At 46.6% G+C, this 22,099-nt stretch overlaps 1 protein-coding gene across 2 annotated transcripts in view; it reads left to right on the top strand.

The window, feature by feature from the left end:
* Positions 1–22,099, top strand: part of THSD4 (thrombospondin type 1 domain containing 4) — a 628,347-nt gene that overhangs the window by 256,015 nt on the left and 350,233 nt on the right. The gene's annotated exons all lie outside the window — the stretch shown is intronic.

The following is a 22,099-nucleotide window of genomic DNA, read 5'->3' as shown; positions in this document are numbered from 1 at the left end:
TGGCCTCTCCCGTTGCGGACCACAGGCTCTGGACGCGCAGGCTCAGCGGCCATGGCTCACGGGCCCAGCCACTCTGCGGCATGTGGGATCTTCCCGGACCGGGGCACGAACCCGTGTCCCCTGCATCGGCAGGCAGACTCTCAACCACTGCGCCACCAGGGAAGCCCCAAACCTCTCTCTCTTGTAGGGCTTGGTAGATGCTTGTGGACAAAGTGTGAACTTTAGATGACAAGATAATTCTACTGAAGGTTGTGGTTTCCTTCCCTCTCCTACTCTCCAGTCCTTTATCCTCAAGTCACATTTCTAGCCTGACTCTTTTATACCAGATATGTGGAACTCAGAGATGAGTAAGACACGATCTCTGCCCTCGAGAAACTCACAACCTCCCCGCCTGCTGTTTTTGGTGCTGGTTTGGTTAATGAAAGTATTTAAAGAAAGACCACTTTTAAGATTTAGAATTCACATTATGGAGGACTGTGTGATGAGATACATCCAGCAAACAGGGAAGCCAGAGCAGTATATCAAGAACCAGAACAGTCATCAACAGAGAACTTAGCTCCTTTCCACAAAATCATCCAAAACATGTTCACGTGGATCGTTTTTCTTCAGGATATATAATATGCGAAAAACAAAGAGAATTCTCTCCTTCTTGCAAATGGGCAGACAGAGTTAAAGGCCCTCTTCAAAATCCTCGCTTTGAAACCAATCCATGGTTTCTCTAGAACCGTTTCTCCAAGAGATAAACATTAGCAGCCTTTCTACGTGGATAGGTCATAGGAGAGAGTTGGGGCATTAAACGTGAGAGTGTATATGCGAAGCATCTGGTACATTGCAAGGGTGCTTACTGAACATCCAGTAAAATTGGTAGCTCTCACTTTTTACTATTATTTTCATCATCATTCTTATCTTCACACTCTACAGCTCTGGGAGCAGCTGGTGCAAGGCTGTCACCCAGGATCCAAGTCTGTGGCCAAATGCCACCCTATCAGGGCAAATGACTCAGCAGGCCAGGGTCTGACCCAAGCCCAAAAGAAGAAACACGACAGCTCTCCTGTCTCCAGTTCTTTGAAATGAAGCCTTTGACATCATCTGATTGCTGGATAGGTTTGTCAGCCTCACAGCTCTCAGAAATGTCATCAGATGTGGTAGGTGGAGGAAGGAACATGTATGTTCTCCGTGGAAGCTGTGCTCTTCATCTGGGGCAAAGGTGGACCGTGTTGCCAAGTGTGCTGCTTTCTGAAGCTGCTTTTTCAGAAATATAACGTGGCTAAGTGACAGACTGGAACAGATGCGCCAGGGCTGCGCTGGATTTTAGAAAGGCCCTCCTCCTTGAGCAGAATTAATGGAGCCCAGGTCCTGGGAGGCTGAGCGCACTCTTGGCATGCAGCTGTCCTGTGTGGCTTGCGCTACACTCATCTGTGAAACATGTTGGATCTGAGAAATGAGTCTTGGATCCTGGGTCATGTTAGCGTCAGAATCATCTTTTATTAATTAAATGAGACAGTACATGTGAGGTGCTCAGCACACACACGCCTGGCACACAGCTCACGTTCAGTAAACGCAAACACATCAGCACCAGCATCTTTTAGCTGAAGGCTCTGCTTAACTCAGCGTCGTTGGGTTCGGAGATGGTACTTCAATGAAACAGAACGAATTGAACGAAGTTTAGGAATCGAACGAAGTACCCCCTTCCTCATGAGGATTTTTGTATAATCCTCACCCTTTCGAACCTAGACTCCAGGGTGGCAAAGAGAATTAATCTGGTACCGTGGATTCTGGCTGTACTCCGTTTTGAGAAGAATTCTGGGGTTGATTTCAGGTTCAGAGGAAAAGGATATAGGGATTGATTAGTGATGTCTGTCATGAGTGTGGGAGAGGAGTGGAAGGGCATATGTGCCATGCTTTTACCGTCTCTAACCAAACAAAGGAAGCTCAAGGCCTGACCTCCTCCATCAAGATGAGTATGAGGCTCATTTCTGAAGATGTTGCCATTCTGGCAAGCAGCTGAGACCTGAACAGCTGTTTGTCTTCCCGGTCATGTTTCTGGTTTCTGGCTGTTTGTCTTTTAACAAGAGGTCAGTTACTGAGGGCTCCTCCACATCTGCAGGGAGTTTCCAGCAGAATTAGGATGTGTAAAATAAACCTACGAAATCAAAGCCCCAAGCAGATGCTGGAGATTGTTTCCCACTTGAGGTCATACTTCTTCTTGGAAGGGCACGGGGGTGGGTTGTAAAGGAATGATGTGGAAGGCCAAACTTGAGGGGCTGGACTGCAGCAAAGCACAATGAATTTTAAAAAATTCTCAAACTGGGGAGAAATCACCTCAGTGGATGGCCTTTCAATTTTAATTCATTAGGGAGGGGCACTATAGTGACGGCTGCCATACCCCTATGTGTGAAACATGCATGCGCTCTCTCTTTCTCTCTCCCACAAATGCTCACACTTCTAGAACCTATGTAAACAGTTAAGTGATTTAGGGCAATAGTTTTTCAACTTTTAATATTACAGCCTTGGTCTGAGTGGTGTATCTCTCCATGATGCATGGAAAGAAGAGGCATCTAATAAATATATGAATACCCTTTTATTAGAAGTTTGTAATATTTTGTTGAATCTGAAATTCATTTAAACATAAAACAAATTCAAGTTACCGAACAGTTAAAATTTCTATTAGCAGTATTTGAAGCAAGGAATTCTTTACTTCGTCATTTTAACAAGTAAGGAAGAAAGTAAAGTGGTCATTCGGGTGTGTTGCTTTTCTTAAAGTTGACGATCAGTACGTGGAACAGTTGGTGTTACCACTAGTCATTAATTAAATTCCACATAGAACCATGTCTCCGTTTGTTTTAAAGTACCATATGTGCAGAGAAACAATAGATCTCACAGAATTAGACTTTTTTAAAAGGCATAAAGTATTAAATTTCCATAAGACATGCGTTCAAAACCCTAATCTAGCAACTCATCATTTCTCTTCCTCAAAAGATTTTTTAAAATTCATAACGTATTTTCTCTTATTTGGTCATTCAGGTACAGTTTCTGAAGCAGCAAACAGATTGAACCGCAATCTAACTTTTCTGTAGGAAGTGGGTGAAATTCTAAGAAGGATGCACACACCTGTCAAACCTGTCAAAATGAGCGAGGTGTTCACACCATCAGGGAAAATGCTATTTATTAAGGTCACCTGGAGGTGACTTGGGTCCTATTTAAGCATATGCCTTAGGGAAGCAAGGGCGTTATTTGCATGGGTACCATTTGCTGGAGGGCCTTTTGTTATCTGCCCAGCCCTTCCAGATCTTAGGACAGATCAGATTGTGTGTGCCTACGTGTCTGTCTGGTGGGGAGGGGGAAGAGGCTAGGCAGAGGGCACCTGTGGGTATGGATGTGACTGGAGGCAGCACTCAGTTGCTCTCTAGTTTCACCCATAAGAACTGCTCTAAAGCTGAGTGGCCATTTCCCAACCCAAGAGAACTGTAGGGGGTGGTCGTCCCTGAAGCTACCAAGCCTGAGGAATGGACGGTGGACCCAGCCTGGAGGCCCAGAGAACCTGGCGGCTGTGTTAGGGTCCAGGTGGATGAGTACGGCCAGGCCCCATGGCCCCTGGTGGCCCTAAGAGGGAGGAGCAGGCTGAGCCCAAGGGAGCTGGGAGGAAACCTGGCCCTGGAGGGCCTGGCCCCGGTTATTCAGTGTCTGTCGCCCCAGGAACAAAACCACAAATACTTGCCGTGTGAGCTAAACCTTACAAGAATCAACTAGTTAACGGGTGAAGAGTCATCCTAAATAAGAACTGGATAAACTGGTCTGGCCTGATAAATAGCAAAAGGGTCTCCCAGCCAGGAATGGGGTGAGAGAGCCCTCGGACATTCTGCCCAGGCAGGCCATCCATGCAGCAAGTCTCTGTTCGACCCTGGAGGTCTCGGAAGCCTGGGCCCCGGGCCAGAGAGGCCCCAGCCAGGCTGGAAGATAAGGCTCTGCGTGTTGGGTGCCCCACACGGGCCTGATGGAGGGCTGAGACACCCGGAGACATGCCTGGAAGGCTTGAGGGTTAGTAAAGTGACTCCCGGATGCGGCGTGATGTAGGCAGAATGCTCATTTGAAGGTCAGACTGAGTTCTAATCTGGACTCCCATTCACTAACCGACTGTGATCCAGTCTCTGAGCCTTTCTCAACCTCAGCTCCCTCCCTGGATAAATAAATCAGGGCACTGACGACCTCCTTGAAAGATGGTGAGGATTAACAGAACTGTGTTAAACACAGTTTATCACCCAGCGGTACCCAGCAAAGGCTGGTGTCCACATTTCCCTTCCCAGTGCTGTTCTTAAACTCCCCCGTCCTCTCTCCTCAAATGCTATCACCTTATTCCCCCAAGAACTGGGTTCAAAGTATGGTTTTTAACATTGAAGGATCAGAAGTTCAGGCTTTGACTCCTAGCTTCCCTCCTTCGCTGAGCAACCTCGAGCCAGTCCTGCAATCTTGGTGTGCTTTGAAATGTCAGGATTCCCTGGTGATGGCTCCGGCCCTCCTGCCCTGACTTCTCCGAGCTCTCTGCAGTAGCGCAGGAGACTCCAAAAGGAGTCTGCTCACACGTTGCGCGATCAGTGTTCTTTGGACCTGTGTCTGAGCCAGCCTCGCACATCAGGGAGCTTCATCCCACTCCAGTTCCTACTCACGTGTGGAACCTAGAATCAGGCCGTGAGGTAATGCCAAGCGTATGCGGACTGTATAAATTAATATGCTGATCTCCTCCACAGTGGGGTTCTTTCGGCTCTGATTTCTCCTTTTATGGTGTCTCTTTAGAGAAAGGCAGGGAGGTTAGGAGGCCGTTGACTGAGGAGTTAACACAGGCACGTGCCTTTGGCTCGAAAGGGCTGGAGTTCAGCTTTTTGTTTCTGAGCAGATTCTGTTGTTCGGGTTTGCTTAATCGGTGATGGAAAACTGAGATTATTAGAAGGAAAAGGCACTCATAACCAGCCTCTTGCAGTAACCGACACTTCGTGGGAGGTAAGAGAAGAGGTAATGGGACAAAACAGAAAAGTAGTCCAACCTGAACCAGCAGAGTGGGCCTAGCGAAGGCTGCAGTCTCCAGTTTGGTGTGGCCAGAGCTGAGGCCAGAGTCCAGCCACTGTCTGGAAACCAGGATCAGGGTTTTGGGGCTACCCGTCTGTCCTAGGGGTTACCCCTAGGCCTGTGTGGCCGGTGTTTATAGGAAAAGCTTCTTGCAGGGCAGTCACCCTGTGTCGCTCCAGCCGCTGGCCGTCTGAGGCTTGCCTCCTTCCAGCCCATCTTGTTCTGGTCTCATCCTGGATCCTGGATCTTTTTGTCAGCCTTGTTTTCAGCCCTTGAGATATCACCCCCTCTGTGCACTGAGCCCTGCTCTTCATAGCATTTTAGCATTCTTAGCATGTTTCATCTCCTTAAACTTCTTCCGTGTTCTGTGCTGTTTCTTGCTTTTTTTTTTTCTTTTTGTTTTTTGCCTCTGCCTATGCAAACTCTTGCTTCTGCCTCCTTTTGATTTCTTTATTTTGTAACCCAGAAAATCTTCCATTCATCCTTCAAAACCCAGATTGAGTTTCATCACTCTTAGGAAATCTTCCTTGACCTTCTCAGATGTTTTATTATTTCCCCCCTGGGTTAGCATACATGTCCTGTTCAACTGATCACGGTGCATTATTTTATATTTAAGTGCCTTGTCCCTATCTAAAAATGTAACCTCATTAAAAATGAGAGCCATATGTTATTTATTATCAAGTAGGCATAAGGTATAGTGTGTAAGAGATGGATTACTTAGATTAAAATCCCAGCTACTACCGTTTGCAAGCTTTGTGACTTGAGGCGCGTTCTCAACCTCCCTGTGCCTCAACTTCCTAATTTATAAAATGGGAACAGTTAACGAACCCACCTCCTAGGCATGTCGTGGGGATTAAATGGCAAAGATGTATAAAGCACATAATTGCTCAGCGTTGTGGTTGCCCTGTTTATTATTGTTGACGTTGATCTGATCTCTAGGCTCCGTTACAGCTGTGGCTCTTAGCATGGTCTCAGTAGATGTGTGCTGATCTGCTCTGTGTTATGAGTCCTGACCAGGCTGGGTTTGCTGAGGAAGGGCAGCTTGACCTGCCTGCTAAGGTACATGGTGGATTTGGCCCTTTGCTAGGATGGGTCTGCTATCCCTGCTTCATAGATGAGGAACCTGAGGCTCCGAGAAGTTAAGGGACTTGTGGAAGGACACTTTGAAGTCCAAGATATGGTAGCAGTCCTGGAACCCTAAGTGAGAGCTTGAACCAGAGAGTCTAAAATGTCAGCCACCCTGAAGTTGAAAGGTTCTGGCCTCTCAAACTAAATCCTCAAGGGGATGAGCTAGAGGAACCAGGAGGTGTGGCCCTTTCCACGCGGCATGGGAAGCTCACCGTGCTGCCCGCCCTCTGGCTGGCCTTCGCTGTGGCGGCCTCCCGTTACCCTACCACCCAGTCTTTCCTTTGCAGGAGAGGTGGCCGGTGTTTGGGCCTTCATGAGCCTGCAGAGACTCTTCCATAAGCTTTCCAAGGGCGTTCACTTGTGAAAATGGGACAGGAGGGCGTACACTGGGACCCGGGTTTCTAAGGTGTGGGTATCTAAATAATGACGTCACCATTTCTTCTGAGTGGGTCTCATTCTCTCTGTCTCCAGTTTCTTTTCATTTCTTTTCTTTTTTCTTTGTTTCCTTTCTTTTTTCTATCCTCTCTCCTCTTTCCTCTCCTTCCCTCCTTTCTTTCTTTCTATTTATTTCCACTTATGGGAATTTTATTATATTTCTTTTAAAATAATGACCTGAATGCCTTAATTTTTTTTCTAAAAGTAGCATGTGTCCAATGTAAAGAATTCAAACAATACAGATGAAAGCCAAGAAGAAAGTAAAAAAATCACTCCAGATTACACCACTGAGAATTAACTCTTGTTAACAGTAGGTGAACATAATTCCAGGCATCTCTGATGCATCACACACGCACGTACACACACACACAAACAGAAGCATGGATGCGTAGGTTGGTTGATGGATGTCCTGACAGAGAAACCAATACATCAATTGACTGAAATGCTTTTTATAAAAATGGGACAGCAGATGTTATTTAGCAACATCTGCTCAGTTCCATTTTCTTCCTGGAGTTTAAAAATAACGCAGCTGATGAGGTATTTTTTGTTTTTTATAAATTTATTTAGTTAGTTAGTTAGTTGTTTGTTTATTTTTGGCTGCATTGGGTCTTCACTGCTGTGCTCAGGGGCTACTCTTTGTTGCGGTGTGCGGGCTTCTCATTGCAGTGGCTTCTCTTGTTGAGGAGCACGGGCTCTAGGCGCGCCGGCTTCAGTAGTTGTGGCGCGTGGGCTCAGTAGTTGTGGCTCATGGGCTCTAGAGCGCAGGCTCAGTAGTTATGGCACACGGGCTTAGTTGCTCCGCAGCATGTGGGATCCTCCCGGACCAGGGCTGGAACCCATGTCCCCTGCATTGGCAGGTGGATTCTTAACCACTGCACCACCAGGGAAGCCCTGATGCCTGATGAGGTTTTAAAGTGTGCTTTGGGAAGCTGGAATGGAGAGGCCGTTTGTGTTGCAGAGACTGTTGTAGGAAGTGTGAACTATGCATTATGTACACGATGAATCTGATAAAGAAGTGGGGGTGTGTCCTGGGCTCAGGCCTGTGGTCCTCTCGCTGCAGACACTCTGGAGGACCCTGAGTCAGGGGGCGGCCTGAGAACAGGAGAGAAGAGACAACGGAAGTGCAATCTCAGCATCAGTGTCTCTCCTTCTCCGACCTCCCATTGAGCTGACCTCCACATGGTACAACATCTTCCACTCTCTAGACTCCCTCACCTGGCTCCCCATGTCTCCTTCTGCCCCTGCCCTGAGATGCTGGCAGGGACAGAGCCCACAGGGCTGCAGAGTGACCCCTGTGTGCAGCCCACAGTTGCAGCCTCTTTGGCTGACTCTCACGTACTTTTCTCTGCTCTCAACACATGAGCGCTGTGCCAGGTCTTTGTGTTGGAGGGAGCCTAGCCCCAGTCATAAGCAGCATCTGAAGTGGCCTTCCCCACCCAGCATCACAGATGGGGGGCCCAGGACACCAACTAGATTCCCATTTCCTCATGGTGAATTTAACTCCTGGGATCTTTGATGTCAGGCCCGCCTAGACCCTCTGAGAAAGTCAGGTGCTGAGTCTCAGAAGGTGTTTGCCATCCTAGTTTGTTTGAGGCTCTCTGCTATCTCACCATCTACTTCTGCACCCAAAAGGATCTTCAGGGAAGTAACCTTTGCCACACCCTAAAAAGTTCCATTTTGTTCGTATGCCAGAGCCTTTGTGCCTGCTGTTATTTTATCATAACTAGGAGCGAAAATGATTTCTTCTCTGGACAGAGCCCACCCCTAAATGCCCTGCCTTGGTCACTGTATGAGTTTCCTAGGACTGCTATAACAAACGACCACAGACTTGATGGCTTGAAACAAGAGAAATTTATTCTCTCATGGTTTCAGAGGGCAGAGTCTGAAATCGAGGTGTTGACAGGCTTGGTTCCTTCTGGAGGCCCTGCGGGACAATTGTTCCACGCCTCTCTCCTGGCTTCTGGTGGCTGTTAATAATCCGTGGCTCTCCTTACCCTGCAGACGCATCCCTCTAATCTCTGCCTCTTTCTTCACATGGCATTCTTTCTGGTGAGTCTGTGACTCTGATCTACCTCTACCTCCCTCTTATAAGGACACCTGCCCTTGGATTTAGGGTTACCCTAAATCCAGGCTGGTCTTATTTCAGGATCCTTACTTTCATCTGTAACGACCCTTTTTCCAAATAAAATCACATTCACAAGTTCCCAGGTTAGGATTTGGATCTATTGGGGGGGGGGGCGGGGCGCTCACTCTCTACTATTTAACACTCTACTCCCTCCTGATTATCAAGAAGCATTGGCCGTGTCTCCAAAACACGTGTGAGCTGCCTCTCCAGGCACACGTGCAAGGTGCTAGCTAGCTGGGTGCCTGCTTAGAAAACCTTCCCTGGTGGCACCATGGTTGGGAGTCCACCTGCCGATGCAGGGGACACGGGTTTGTGCCCCGGTCCGGGAAGATCCCACATGCCGCGGAGCGGCTGGGCCTGTGAGCCATGGCCGCCGGGCCTGCGCGTCTGGAGCCTGTGCTCCACAATGGGAGAGGCCACAACAGTGAGAGGCCCGCGTACCGCAAAAAAAAAAAAAAAAAAAAGAAAGAAAGAAAGAAAATGGTGTGGTATCAACGTCTATTTCTTAGTTTCAGCCAGTGAGAGCTACCCAGGTGGGAGATGCCCTTTAGGTGTGATGGCAGGAAAGTGAGCCAAGAATTCTGAGTATGGATGTAGCCATAAGGGAAAATTGTGGAGAGAGAGGTGCAGATTGCACTAGGTGAAATATTCACGGGGGAGAGCGTGAGGCTTAAAGTCCAAAAGAAGACCGTCGGCAGGTTTCTTCATCTTTATCCTTGACCTTCCTTAGTCTAGACGGGGTCTGTGACATTGGCTATAAATATATATGTGACTTCTCATTTCTGTGAGGTACGTTTTTGTTCTGTTTCAGTGGGCTGTTTTATCTGTGCGTGTGTGTGTGTGTGTGTGTGTGTGTGTGTGTAGGGTGAAGGGAAGGACTGACTTCGAGTAAGGAGGAGTTGTACCCTAGCAGCCTGCCAATAGGAAGCGTATTTCATATGTTAGCAACTCCAGTCTCAGGCCAGAGGGGGTGGAGGATGGGAAGCTGAAATACAGGAGGCAATAATGCAGGGCCAAAGGTAGCTGAGCGGCCTATAGAAGAAGAGAGTCCTGAACTCTTTGATGGACCACTTTCTTCAAACAGGAGCGCTAATGCTACCTAATGGCAGATTTTTTTTTAACTTAAACAATTTTGAATTTGATAATAAATCACACATAAGAAATCTGGAGGTAGCTAGTTTGTGGGCTGGCTAATTTAGCAGCTCAACAGCATCAGTCTCTGGGATGGTTTCTCTGAGTTTCCAGTGGCTTTTCCCTATGTGCAGGATGACTGCCACAGCTCCAGGCATCAGCGTCAACACATAAATGTCTACCTTAGGTGGAAGGGAAGAGATTTCCTGCACACTGCTCTGTCTTTTTGCTAGAGAAGAACATCTTTCTGAGATGTCTCCAAAGAGTTCCCATTACAGTCCATGGACTCCAAGTAGATAAACATGGTTTCTTTTTATTTTTTATGTTGAAACAGTCTCAAATTTACAGAAAAGATGCAAATCCTGTACCCAGAATTATTTTTGTCCTGAACTATTTGAAAGTAAGTTGCCAGGGGCATGCACCATTACCCCTGCATGCTGTATTTCCTATAAACAGAGACATTCTCAGACATAATCACAGTTAAGTCCATCAAAATCAGCAAAGTAATATTGATATATTACTACCATCAAACATCATTCACATTTCATCAGTTGTCCCATATTCTCATATGGGACATATGAGAATATTCTCATAGCGAAAGTGTCTAGTTCAGAATCACATGTTATATTTAGTTGTTTTATCTCTTTGGTCTCCTTCAATCTGGAGTAATTTCTCAGTCTTCCCTGGACTTTCAGGGCCTTGACATATTTGAAGAGTGCAGGTCATTTATTATGTAGGATGGCCCTCGGTTTGGGTTCGTCTCATGATTAGATTAGATTAGATTTCTCATGATTAGATTCAGGTTGTACATTTTTAGCAGGAAAATCACAGAAGGGACGGTGTGTTCTTATTGTATCCTAGCAAGTGGTACATGATGTCCATTTGTTCCTTTATTCAGTCATTTATTTGTATCAGTATGGACACATGGATTTCTCTAAAAGAGACATGGTTTATGATTTGTTACTACCATTCCTTATTTTTAGGCTCAAATTGTCCTAGGTTAGCCAGTGGGAGTCCTGTCAACTTGGGTCTTTTTTGACATGCCCCCGTCATTCTTTGAGCACTTCCTCACTCTCTGGCACAGTAAGATATTCAAAGCTTATGTTGTGTTTTTCCAATCTATGCCTGGGAATCAGCCATTTTTCCAAGGAGACTTGGTTCACTTAAGTGGGGAATGGAAGTCAGAAGCCAAGATCTGGAAAATGGGTGTTCCTATTGCTCCTGGGACATTGCTGCTCCCAGGCCCTCAAGGTGGACACAGCTAGGCAATATGTATGTATATACATACATATTTACATCCTATCAATCTATATTAATTTCTGTGTCCATATATATTTAGAAAATTGTGAGTTCACACTCATATCTCAAGTTTCAATCCAGCATCATAAGGTTCATTCCAGTTTTCTCTCTTTCCATATTTGTAACTGTTTTCTCTGATGATGAGAAATCCAGCTCCCATTATGCTTTATATGTTTATTTGCTCAAGCACCTTACATGTAATTAATTTTCCGTTGCTACCATTACCCCTGTCCTGTGTAGATGTCCACTCAGGGCCAGATCACCCTCCCACACGAATGCCATCTTTCTCCCACTAGGGCTCTGTCACCTTGCTCAGGCCACCACCAGATGGACATCTCCCTTGTTCAGCCCCCTAAACACACACTTTTAAAGGCAAAGAGTTTGACTTTATCAGGATCTACATTTTCTGTATGTCTAAATCTACTCATTCAATCCTTTCTCCTTCCTTGATTGGTACCTTTAGTGCCCCACTAATGACCCTTCCCTAAGTGGGGATTCTGCTGGTCTTCCCTGGGCCCGAGGCAGGCTCAGGGGCTGGTTTCCTCTCCATAGTGTTTAAATATACCTGTACTGTCCAGTATGGTGGCCAATAGTCACATGTAACTTTTAAGTTTAAATTAATTAAAATTAAATAAAATTTAAAATCCAGGCTTCTTGGTTGTGCTAGCTGTTTTCTAAGTGCCCAATAGCCACATGTGACTAGCAGTTACCATATTGGACAGTGTCGATATAGAACATTGCCGCTGTCACAGAAAGTTCTATCGGACAGCTCTGTTATATACTGCATAAACCCACTCTTTTTTCCTCCTAATTTGACATTGATCCTTCCCTGACTGCTCTTCATCCCAACTCCAGGTTAATTTTCCATTTTCAGATGATCACGTTGATCATCCAAACACTTGGCAGTCCTCCACGCTAACTAGCCTGGCTTCATACCCCCATGGTAACAGTTTCACTCATCTCACCCCTAAGTACTCATTCACAGTACCCATCAGTCCATCCATTGTCCCAGACTGTCCACAATATGTGGTCTGCACATGGAACAGAGTATTTGAAACTGAGACTGCCTTGGAAAGTCTTGGGCTTAGAGTTACAGTAGTTATAAAATGAGTGGAATCAAATTCCTGCTTGTCTGAGCTTTTGAAAAGCGTGCTTTTTAGGTTATCTGCGGGAACCTTGATTCCATGTTGTCTTTTCAATTCCTCAGTACCCAACCTTTGGCATAGGGTCTCCTCCTCCAGATCAGTGCTTCTCAAACTTTAATATGCAGCAGAACCACATGGAAATGTAAAAATGCAGATGCCCTGATTCAGGAGGGCCTGAGATTCTGCCTTTTAATGAGCCCCAGTAGGTGCCGGTGTTGCTGGCCTGAGGACCACAGCAGCAGGTCCTGGATGTCTGAGATGCTTCATCCCAGAAGTGTTAACTCTCTCCTCGATTTTTCCTTTGTCTTCTCTCAGAACACCTGCTCAGCAAAACTTGATATCTAGGTGAATGTTGTCTTTCAACAGAGATACCTCAAGAGTCTACACCCCGGTGAATACCACCATTTCAGAAAACAGCTCAGAGCTTAGCTCTCGCTTGTGTTCAGAGACAGGCAGGGCCATAGAAGATGTAGTATCTCTGTTTTATAGTCACACCAATGTATAATGGCTGTTTTTGCCTTTAATTAAAATTTACACTTTCCCATACAACCTTTTGCTTCAGCTTTGGTTCCAAAAGATGAACACCTGTAACCACCAAGCTATTTAAAGGAATGCGCCACATGTTCTGTAACTCCACGTAAATAAGGAGTATATAAGCATTTTGAGTAACAGTATCGTCTTTGGAATAAGTGCCAAGTCTCCAGGGGGAGCCCCTTGCAAAGGGGGCAGTGCTCTTATTTGGAGAGGCGGGTTTTCACCTTTTAATTATGAAATTCACTTTCCCTTACAAGTGCATCATGTACTGCAGTCTCTATAGCTATCCGTTCTGGATTTCAGACATATATTCTCTTTTTCTGGATGATTCTCCTACCTGTGGCCTCAGATCTAGCTCATCCTCCAGGGCTGTGCCGCATGGATCAGTGGGGAAACCGGGACAGCAAAGTCAAGCTAACCCAGGTTCAAACCCCATGTCAGGGGCTTCCCTGGTGGCTCAGTGGTTGAGAGTCCGCCTGCCGATGCAAGGGACACGGGTTCGTGCCCCGGTCCCGGAAGATCCCACATGCTGCGGAGCGGCTGGGCCCGTAGGCCATGGCCGCTGAGCCTGCGTGTCCGGAGCCTGTGCTCCGCAACGGGAGTGGCCACAACGGTGAGAGGCCCGCATACCGCAAAAAAAAAAAAAAAAATCCCATGTCAGTTCTTCTTAGCAGCAAGCTCATAGACAAATTATTTAACTTCTCTGAATTTCAGTGTTTTAATTTAAAATGAGGCTTCTCTGACACTTGGGGGTTGAATTAAACATAGTGTATATGGAGGATAAATTGGATACAGAAGTGCCCAGCCCAGAAAAGCACCCAAAAATGTTGTTTCCCTTTTTTAGTTGTTTCTCTCTTTTGTTTTGACCCCTCTCTTGCTCAGTTCTTTCCTTCTTCATCCAGTCGTGCACATGTCTGCTATCAGGAAAGCCGTGACATGAACCTGCTCCTTTCTCTACATGCTATTCCATGTCCTGTCCTCCTCCACTAACAGGTTCCTTGAAGACATGGCCACTGGCTGTTCTCATCACTTCCCTGTCTGCCTGGCCCCGAGCGCACGTGGCCTCGGCCTGGACAGTCCTGTATGTTCTCTGACCTGCTCCCTCTGGGAGCCAGCATCTCCATCTTTTCTTCACTCGATGGTACTTTCACAGGTAAAAGTGGGCCACACCCAGCACTGGTCAGAAATCACTGGGGCAAGAGGAGGATTGCTGAGCGATTAATCAAAGGATTCGTTTTTCTTTTTGTTTTGCTTTCATGTGTTTTGGAGAAATGGGATGAGGCTGTTGTGTGCGTACATTTGTGTTTGAAATAGGATGGGATCCTTACTCTTAGAGGTTTCGGGGGCTTTGTAATTGAGTGGGAGACGGAATGTGGGCCCAGCCAGGGTAGCTGATAAGCAGCTGGTCTCAGGAGGGAGGTTAGAGCAGGAGGGAGAGACACGGTATGTTTCTCCAGGAGCAGAGGTTTACAGCCCATTAATTTTAACGTAATGCAAATCGGTTTATGGAAGTGCTGACACACTGTTATTTAGAAAGTGTGAGTAGCATGATAATTAAATCTCCATCTATATTTTATTCTAACACATTTATAGTGTATCCTTGCCCAGCTGGTGTGATAGATTTCCAGTCTTATAACGGTATAAACTACAAAGTACCGAAAAAAGAAAAAATAGTGAATTGTGAGGCCAAAACCACGGAGGAGGGGTGTATTAACTTGAGCTTCATTATTTTAAGCTGAACTTTGTTTTGTCCCTGAGTTTGATGACATTTACTCACCAAAAATATCCCAGAGTTATGCTTTCCAGTGTCTAACATGAGGGGATATTGGGGTCTGTTCAGTGTTTCTTTTCGGCACCTTCATTTTGAAGCGTGCATTCTTGGTGGGGAGCCGAGTGCCTCAGAATTCACACAGTCATTCCCTGCCGAGTGGAACGGGAGCAAGTTCTTTGCTGGGAATCAAGAGCCCTGAGCTCTGCTTTGGGGCTGCCACTGACTCGTGAAGTGACTACCCCTCTGGGAGCCGAGGTGCTGTAACTTCTCGAGCGAACATTTTGTGACTCGAATTTTTCTTTTTCCTTCTTCCTCTCTTAAAATAAAAATCTCCCAACACTGCCATTAACACAACTCTGAAGTCAAATTTCTTCAGTTCCAAAACATTCAAGTAGAAAGAATGGCCAATAAGCTTGAGATGTCCATGGACGATTAGGAGGAAGGTGGGGAGGAGAGCCGGGGAGATAAACTGAGACCTTGGGGGATGGGCACATGGGAAAAAGAACAGAGTTGGTGACAAGAGTGTGCCACCCCCAGGTTTGGGAGTCTCCTCTTTATAAGTTGCAGGCAAAGCACGTGGACACACCTCTAACCTCTTCGTTGCATTAAGCCTGTCGGTAATTCTAAGAAACACCGCTGGGAGGATGGGTGGTTTTTATGACCTTTAAGCTGAGCTGATACGTGAGGCCACTCGGGTCCCTGGGTTCAAGGAGCATAATCAAACAAGTCTGACCACAAGCTGCGGTTGGAGCAGCTTTGCTTGTGCTCCAGCTGGGGTACCAATTACCTCTGTTTGGGAAATGCTTTCCAGGGCCAGCTGTGGTCCTGGGGTATCAGGTGAGTGGTTGGGGAGCCACTGGGGAGTAGTAGAAGTCCACGTATATACTCTGTAGGAAAAAGGCCCTGCATCACAATTAAATGTTGCATGGAAAATCAATCACAGGACGTGAGCACTGCGAGAGGCATTAGAGAGCATCTGGCCCAAGCCTAGAGGCCCAGACTCAGCTAGTAAGGGGCAGGGCCAGTCGGCTACCTGATGCTGAGCTGAGCTTTCTGTGTTTCCCACTGTAACACGCTATATGTATGTCATTATTACAAAAAAAAAAAATCCCTTCTTTAGGAAAAGTATGCATAAGTAATACAGACACATACAATAATAGGTCCTTAAACTCTATTGCTTCTGTTCGTTGATTTTACCCTGTAAATACTGTTTCTTCTCCCAACTTACAGATTTCATGAGACTTCTAATCTCGTTCCTTCTCCCAGCTGTTTGCTCTTAAATTCCTCCCTGTACCAAAACTAAACAACCTTTTATAACTTCAAAATAATATCTAAATGCTTCTCACATGTGCTCTTGCTCTCATTCTCTGGCTCGAGACTGCAGGCTCTTGGCCACAGCTATTTCTAGGTTCTCACCAGAGAGTGGAGACGGCATTTGCCTGGTCCCTCTCCTGGGCTGGTGATGGTTTTCTCTGTGGCCAGATTGGCCTGGAAACAACATGGAAACATGTTGTCTGCAACATGTCTCCCAGCTTGGTCCATGCCTTTACTGCTGTCTCCTTACTCCCTTCCAGGAGCCATATTGGTTAAGAAGTCAATTACCAGCTCATGGTAACTTGCCGACTCTGGTCTGCATTAGGAAACCCATTGCTTTCTGCCATGTAGCTTTTCCACCCACAGTTTGCCAGCCTTTGGTTCTTTTTAAAACTTCTCAGTACATGTGTGCAGCTACCTGATAAAAGCCCCCTTTGAAGAATCATGACAGCCCTGCACTTCACCCTTTGGCATCCAAAGTGGCCCTATTACTTAAACAAAAGAAAAGATGACAGTGTTCCTTTATTTTTGGCAAGTTGGTGATTTGAATTCGTTGATACCTTCCTGGTCCTTTTTCTTTTTCTTTTTATTAAGCATCCTTTTCCAACCAGGAACATGTTGAATATTCATTTGGAAAGATAGAAACTTCCAGGACGGTCACTCCTGGTGTTACTGCTTCTATCACGTTCAGTCCTCAGCCAGGTTAAGGTTTGATGATCTGTCCACAAGGTAAACTTCTGACTGAAGACACATGGCCTGAGTTTATCCGAAGCCCTGATGGTTGCCAGCCATTCTTTCTGAGAAGCAGATGTGTTTCTTTCCCTTGATGATGGCTTCCTATGGAGATAAAATACAGGCTGTTTCACATAGTCATGGCTCCATAACAGAGTAGCAGGCGTTACTGTGTCTGCTGTGTCGGTTATGAATGGGGTTGAAAGGTATGGGTCTTTAAAAACCACGTAAATTGGAACATACTTGAACTTCACTAAAGCTTCTAGACACACTGGGACTTAGAAAGAGTTTGAGAGGATTTGCTAGTATAGTTGAGGTCATTCCAAAGAGTATTTCTTGAGAACTTCTGTGGTCTGCTAGGGATACAAATGTTAAAGACACGGGTCCTGTCCTCAGGAGTTCCGGGGAGCTCGAGATACCAGGAGAAAGAAGGGAATACTTATAACCCAGTATCATATGTGCTATGATAGAAGTTGAGCAGCTATCCTAGCACTTTATGAGCCCCGTCCCCGAAAAGAAAAGGAATTCCAACCAGAGTTTGGGTGGGGGAGGGGTCATGGAAAGCTTAACTTTTAAGCTGGGTCTTTTTAAAAAACTTGAGATAGAATTGACATATAATATTATATAAGTTTCAGGTGTACAGCATAATGATTCGATATTTGTGAATATTGCAAAATGATCACCACAGTAAGTCTAGTTAACATCCATCACCACACATAGTTACATTCTTTTTTATTCCTTGTGATGAGAACTTTTAAGCTGGATCTTGGTGGAATTCTCCATGTGGACACTTCGATGGAAGGGCAGTCTAGGAGGAGGGAACAGCATGAGTGAAGGTCCAGAAACCTGAAAACTCTGGGAAATACTGTTTTCGTCTGTGGCTTGCCTAGATGTGGAGGAGGTAGGAGGTCAGGAGATGAGGCTATAAAGGCAGCTGTGGCCAGCTCTCCAAGGACCTCGCAGGCAGTAACTCCCATTTGTTCAACACCATCTCCTGTACCAGACACTTTGCTGAACACTCTGTGTTTGGTGCTTTATTTAGTTATCACAGTATGTCCATCAGACCCTTCTGATATCAACAGACACATGCCACATGAAGCAGAAGCAAGGTTTCTCTGTTTCCATCCAGGGATGTCACACCTAGAAGAGCAGTGGAGGATGAGGAAAACAAAATCTTCCTGGGACACAGCATCTTTAATTCGTTTGGGCCTGGTGCAATTTTTGACAATAAATAATCCATGTCAATAAAGTGTCCAGTTATTCATTCGAAAGCACTTAATCTGTTTGCAGAACAATCCATGATGTGATACAGTTTTCAGTTTGCTTTCAAGAGGCAATTCAGAGCAGACGAGAAAGAGCACCTAAACCATGGTTTTATTTAAAATACTTCAAAGATGTTTTTTCTCTGTCTTTACAGGATATGTTTTTAAATTTGAGTTTTCTGACCCAGACGGAGTTACTGATGAGCTTCAGGGAGATCCAGGACGCCCTTTAAATTGCATACAAACGTTTTCTCTACCAATACATAGCTATGTCAGGTCCCATGGAGAAAGTCCATGCTTTTATACAATTTTAAAAAGGGTCTGTTAGTCCCCCAAATAATAGGAGCCGCCAGTGTACCTACAGAATGCAATGTCCCCAACACTTCTTCAAAGCCTGGATGATAAAATCTCAGCTTCTTTGCATTGAAAGCATAGATTTGAGCATCAGACAGACCTGAATTCAGATCCTGTCCCAATCCTTCGCTACTGGTGTGACTCAGCTTTCGTTTCCTCCTTTGTGGACATGGAAAGTTATATGGGAACAGATAATGAGATTCACACATGTGTAATAGGGAGAGCAAATGAGATTGCCAGGTGATTGAGGAGGGAAGGGGCTGAGGATGGAACCCTGGGGAGCATCAGGATCCAAGGGGCTGTCGAGAAAGGGGAGCCGATGGAGCAGGCTGAGAAGGAGAGGCCAGGGAGCCAGGACAGAAGTCAGAGAGGAAGAGGGTCCAGCAGGGAGGCATCAGCGTGGCCTTAGACTGATTGAGTTAGGTAAGGACTGAGGAGACACCTTTGTTTTTTTTTTTTAAAGCTATCTTTTTTTTTTAATTAATTCTAATTTGTTTATTTATTTACTTTTGGCTGTGTTGGGTCTTCATTGCTGCACGCAGGTTTTCTCTAGTTGCAGCGAGCGAGGGCTACTCTTTGTTGCAGTACACGGGCTTCTCATTGCAGTGGCTTTTCTTGTTTTGGACCATGGGCTCTAGGCACACGGGCTTCAGTAGTTGTGGCACGTGGCTCAGTAGTTGTGGCACATGGGCTTAGTTGCCTTGCAGCATGTGGGATCTTCCTAGACCAGGACTCGAACCCATGTCCCCTTCATTGGCAGGCGGATTCTTAACCACTGCGCCACCAGGGAAGTCCCGAGAAGACACCTTTGGTTCTTCATTTTAATCCCAGATTACACTTCTCAAAAGTGTGGCTCAGAGAGTACTTGATGAACTAAAGACCCCTCTATTATTAATGCAGCGTCAACTTACTGCATGCCTATTATGTGCTAGACAAAGCCAGTGGTGTCCTGGAGCTTGCGGTCTCACCTTTAGAAACTTTAGGCTAACATGATTTCCGCCCCTGCAGTTGCTAATGAGCATTGAATGAGATGACCAGACAACATATTGGTCCACTGAGTGGCCATGGACAGGCCACAGGATCTCTCCAGGCCTAAGGGATAGGGACTAGATTATCTGTCAAGTTTCTCCAATCTACAGTGAATCCTACATCACTGCCCAGTCAAGACTGGGGCAGGAGGTGGTAATCAATGAATGCCTTTCACATATAGAACTCTGGTTATGCCCAGAGCACATCATCCTGTAGATGTCCCTCTGTCAACTTCATGGCCTTCTCGTTCTTCCTTGCAACTCCTGGGCCTGTGTGGTGTCTCTGCCCAAGTTTGGTGGGTGGATAAAGTATTGCAGGTGAGGAGTTTTTCCTCCCAGGGAATCCTGTTGTTTTCACACGAAACCAGTACCGATGTTTTATAAAACAAAAATAACATTGCTGAACGCCAACCGTGAGCTAGGCCCTGTGCTAGCTTTTTTCATATACATGACCTTGTTTGGCGTGAGAGACCTCTTTATGGAGATTTCAATGCACTGCAGATCAATTAGTGTTTCAAATAAAGGTTTTCCTGGAGCAAAACCGCAAGCAATAGAAGAGTGACATAACATGCTAACTGCATAAGGTGAGTGTTAATCCTGGCCTCCTTACACCCAACTCACCAAGGACCTCTTCTTTATTTGAAATTGCCTTCCAAACCTGATGACTTTTGGAGCAAGACATGCTTTCTTCCAGCTGGTTGGAAATTTGCCTCTTGTGTGTGTGCACACATGTGTACACACACAAAATAGAGGCTCTAAATGAATGTCTCGCAGTTGATTGCCCTAACTTCCCAGAGGTTTGTTTCTTGGTTTTGTTGCAAGTGTGCACCGGAAGCTCAAGTACCAGATTGTGTTGTTCAGTGGTGCCCTGAGAGGAGAGGAGGGATCCCCAGGTGAAGGGGACTATGCTGGGCTGGTCGGCAGTTGGGGGAGGAAGGAAGCTGCTGGCCCAGCCCCTGCTCAGCTGGGAATGTGCTCTTGGGCAGCCAGGTCTGGGCCTTGGGGAGCTGAGCTAGTGGACGGCAGGGCCCATGGAGGATGCTGGTGCACGACTGAGTTTCCATCAGTAGGACCCAGTGGCAAGTAGTAAGGCATGATGTAGTATTTTCTTCATGTGTCAAGAACGGAGTGTTCGCCTTTTCCAAGTTGTCTGTCAGTTTCTTCCACTTAGCTCTAATTCGTTTTTTCCCCAGAACATTCTATTCAGTTTCTTCTTCCAATGAGGTTGATGACTAGTCTCCACACATGGTTATTTCTGGGGCCCCAAAACCTTCCGTGAGCACCCAGAGCAAAGTGGCCATGCAGTCATTCCCTACCTGGTCCCCCCGCTCTGGTTCTCCCCATCAATCTCCATTTCATTGTTTGCTCATGTATTTATTGTCTTTCACCCCCTGGCCCCCACAGTAGAATGTAACTTGGTGAGACTGGAGACCTAGCAGCCTCCTTTCCTTCTGTGTCCCCAGAGGCTAGAAGAAGTACTTGGTGCGTAGTAGGTGCTTAATGAAAATGTGTTGAATGAATGAACAGAAAGCAAAGGGAAGGAAAGTAAGAGAGGAAGGGAGGGAAGGAAAAAGGGATGGAGGAAAGAAGGAAGGAAACTTCAGCGGGGATACTAACTCTTCTTGTATTAAGCAAGCTGGGGTGGAGGAGGCCACGGTCATCAAAGCTCACGAGGGGTACCCTGCTCCCGGAGTGCGGCTCACCTACCCCCTTGGAGCTCACAGCACTCGCTGTCTTAAGCCAGATAGGAGTCTGCCGTGGCTGTTCCAGCACCAAGGGGGCCTGGAATGCCCTCACAGCTCGTTCTTTAAGGGGAGTTCTTTTCCCAGGACATTGGCAGCACTGTGCACCCAAAGACACCAAGGGACAGGGCCCAGGGAGGCAGTCAGGTCTAGCCTGGGGGAGAGCAGAGAGGGACAGGGGCTGCCCAGCTCAGCCTCTGCTTCTCCCCATCTTACAAGTGTGAAAGATATTTTCTTTGTGCATTTGGGGTAAGAAGGGCACATCCATGTCTGTGCTTCCAGAGCTTAGTAGGTGCACAGGACATGATGGCTGCCCCATCTGTGTCCTGCAGCATCTGGGCCAAGGACCACTCCTTCCCAGATGCTCGTGCTCATTACTGTAGAGCTGGTGGAGAGAAAGCAAAGGAATGTCCCCTCCTCCTCGCTTCCCGCCTCCCACCCAAGTGCTTCCTGCTCACAGTCCCTTGATGTGGTGGCTGCCACGCTTGGGACAGGCAGTGTGTGGTGGCCCATCTTTGCTGCCGTGAGGACCCTGTTGCTGTCCCTGAGATTCCTCAGCTGGGAGGCTTGCGTTTCCTTGGCTACCACTCCCGGCCCGGGTGGGAGACGACAGACATGCTCTTCGGTGTGATTTTCAGCAAGTCGACCCAGTGGGACCCTGTGCAGGATGGCTTCTCCGAGAGGGCGTGAGCTGTACTGCCAAGTGCGGTGAGGGCGGCGGCCAGGTTTTGAGAAAGTATTTGAGGCATGGAGGCCGTGCAGGGCCCCATGCCCTTGCTCCCTCTCCCCTCCTGGCTCTTGGCCTGCAGTTTTAACATGGGCGGGGGCTGGATTAAGCGTCTTGGCAGAATCTAGCAACCGGAGTCCTTTCTGGCCGAGGATGGAGAGTGCACTTCAGGATCACATTCCAGATGCAGGGACGGAGATTTGGGAAGGAGAAAGGAAAGAGAGTGACACAATTAAATGTGGCGAGAAATGGATTTTCCCTTTCTGCCACCTGAAAATAATTGAGTTATGTTATTTTGCAAAATTATCTGT

This window comes from Globicephala melas, chromosome 2, assembly GCF_963455315.2.
Source record: "Globicephala melas chromosome 2, mGloMel1.2, whole genome shotgun sequence".
In the NCBI taxonomy this organism is placed as follows: domain Eukaryota; kingdom Metazoa; phylum Chordata; class Mammalia; order Artiodactyla; family Delphinidae; genus Globicephala; species Globicephala melas.
This window is presented reverse-complemented; position numbering and strand designations above follow the sequence as displayed.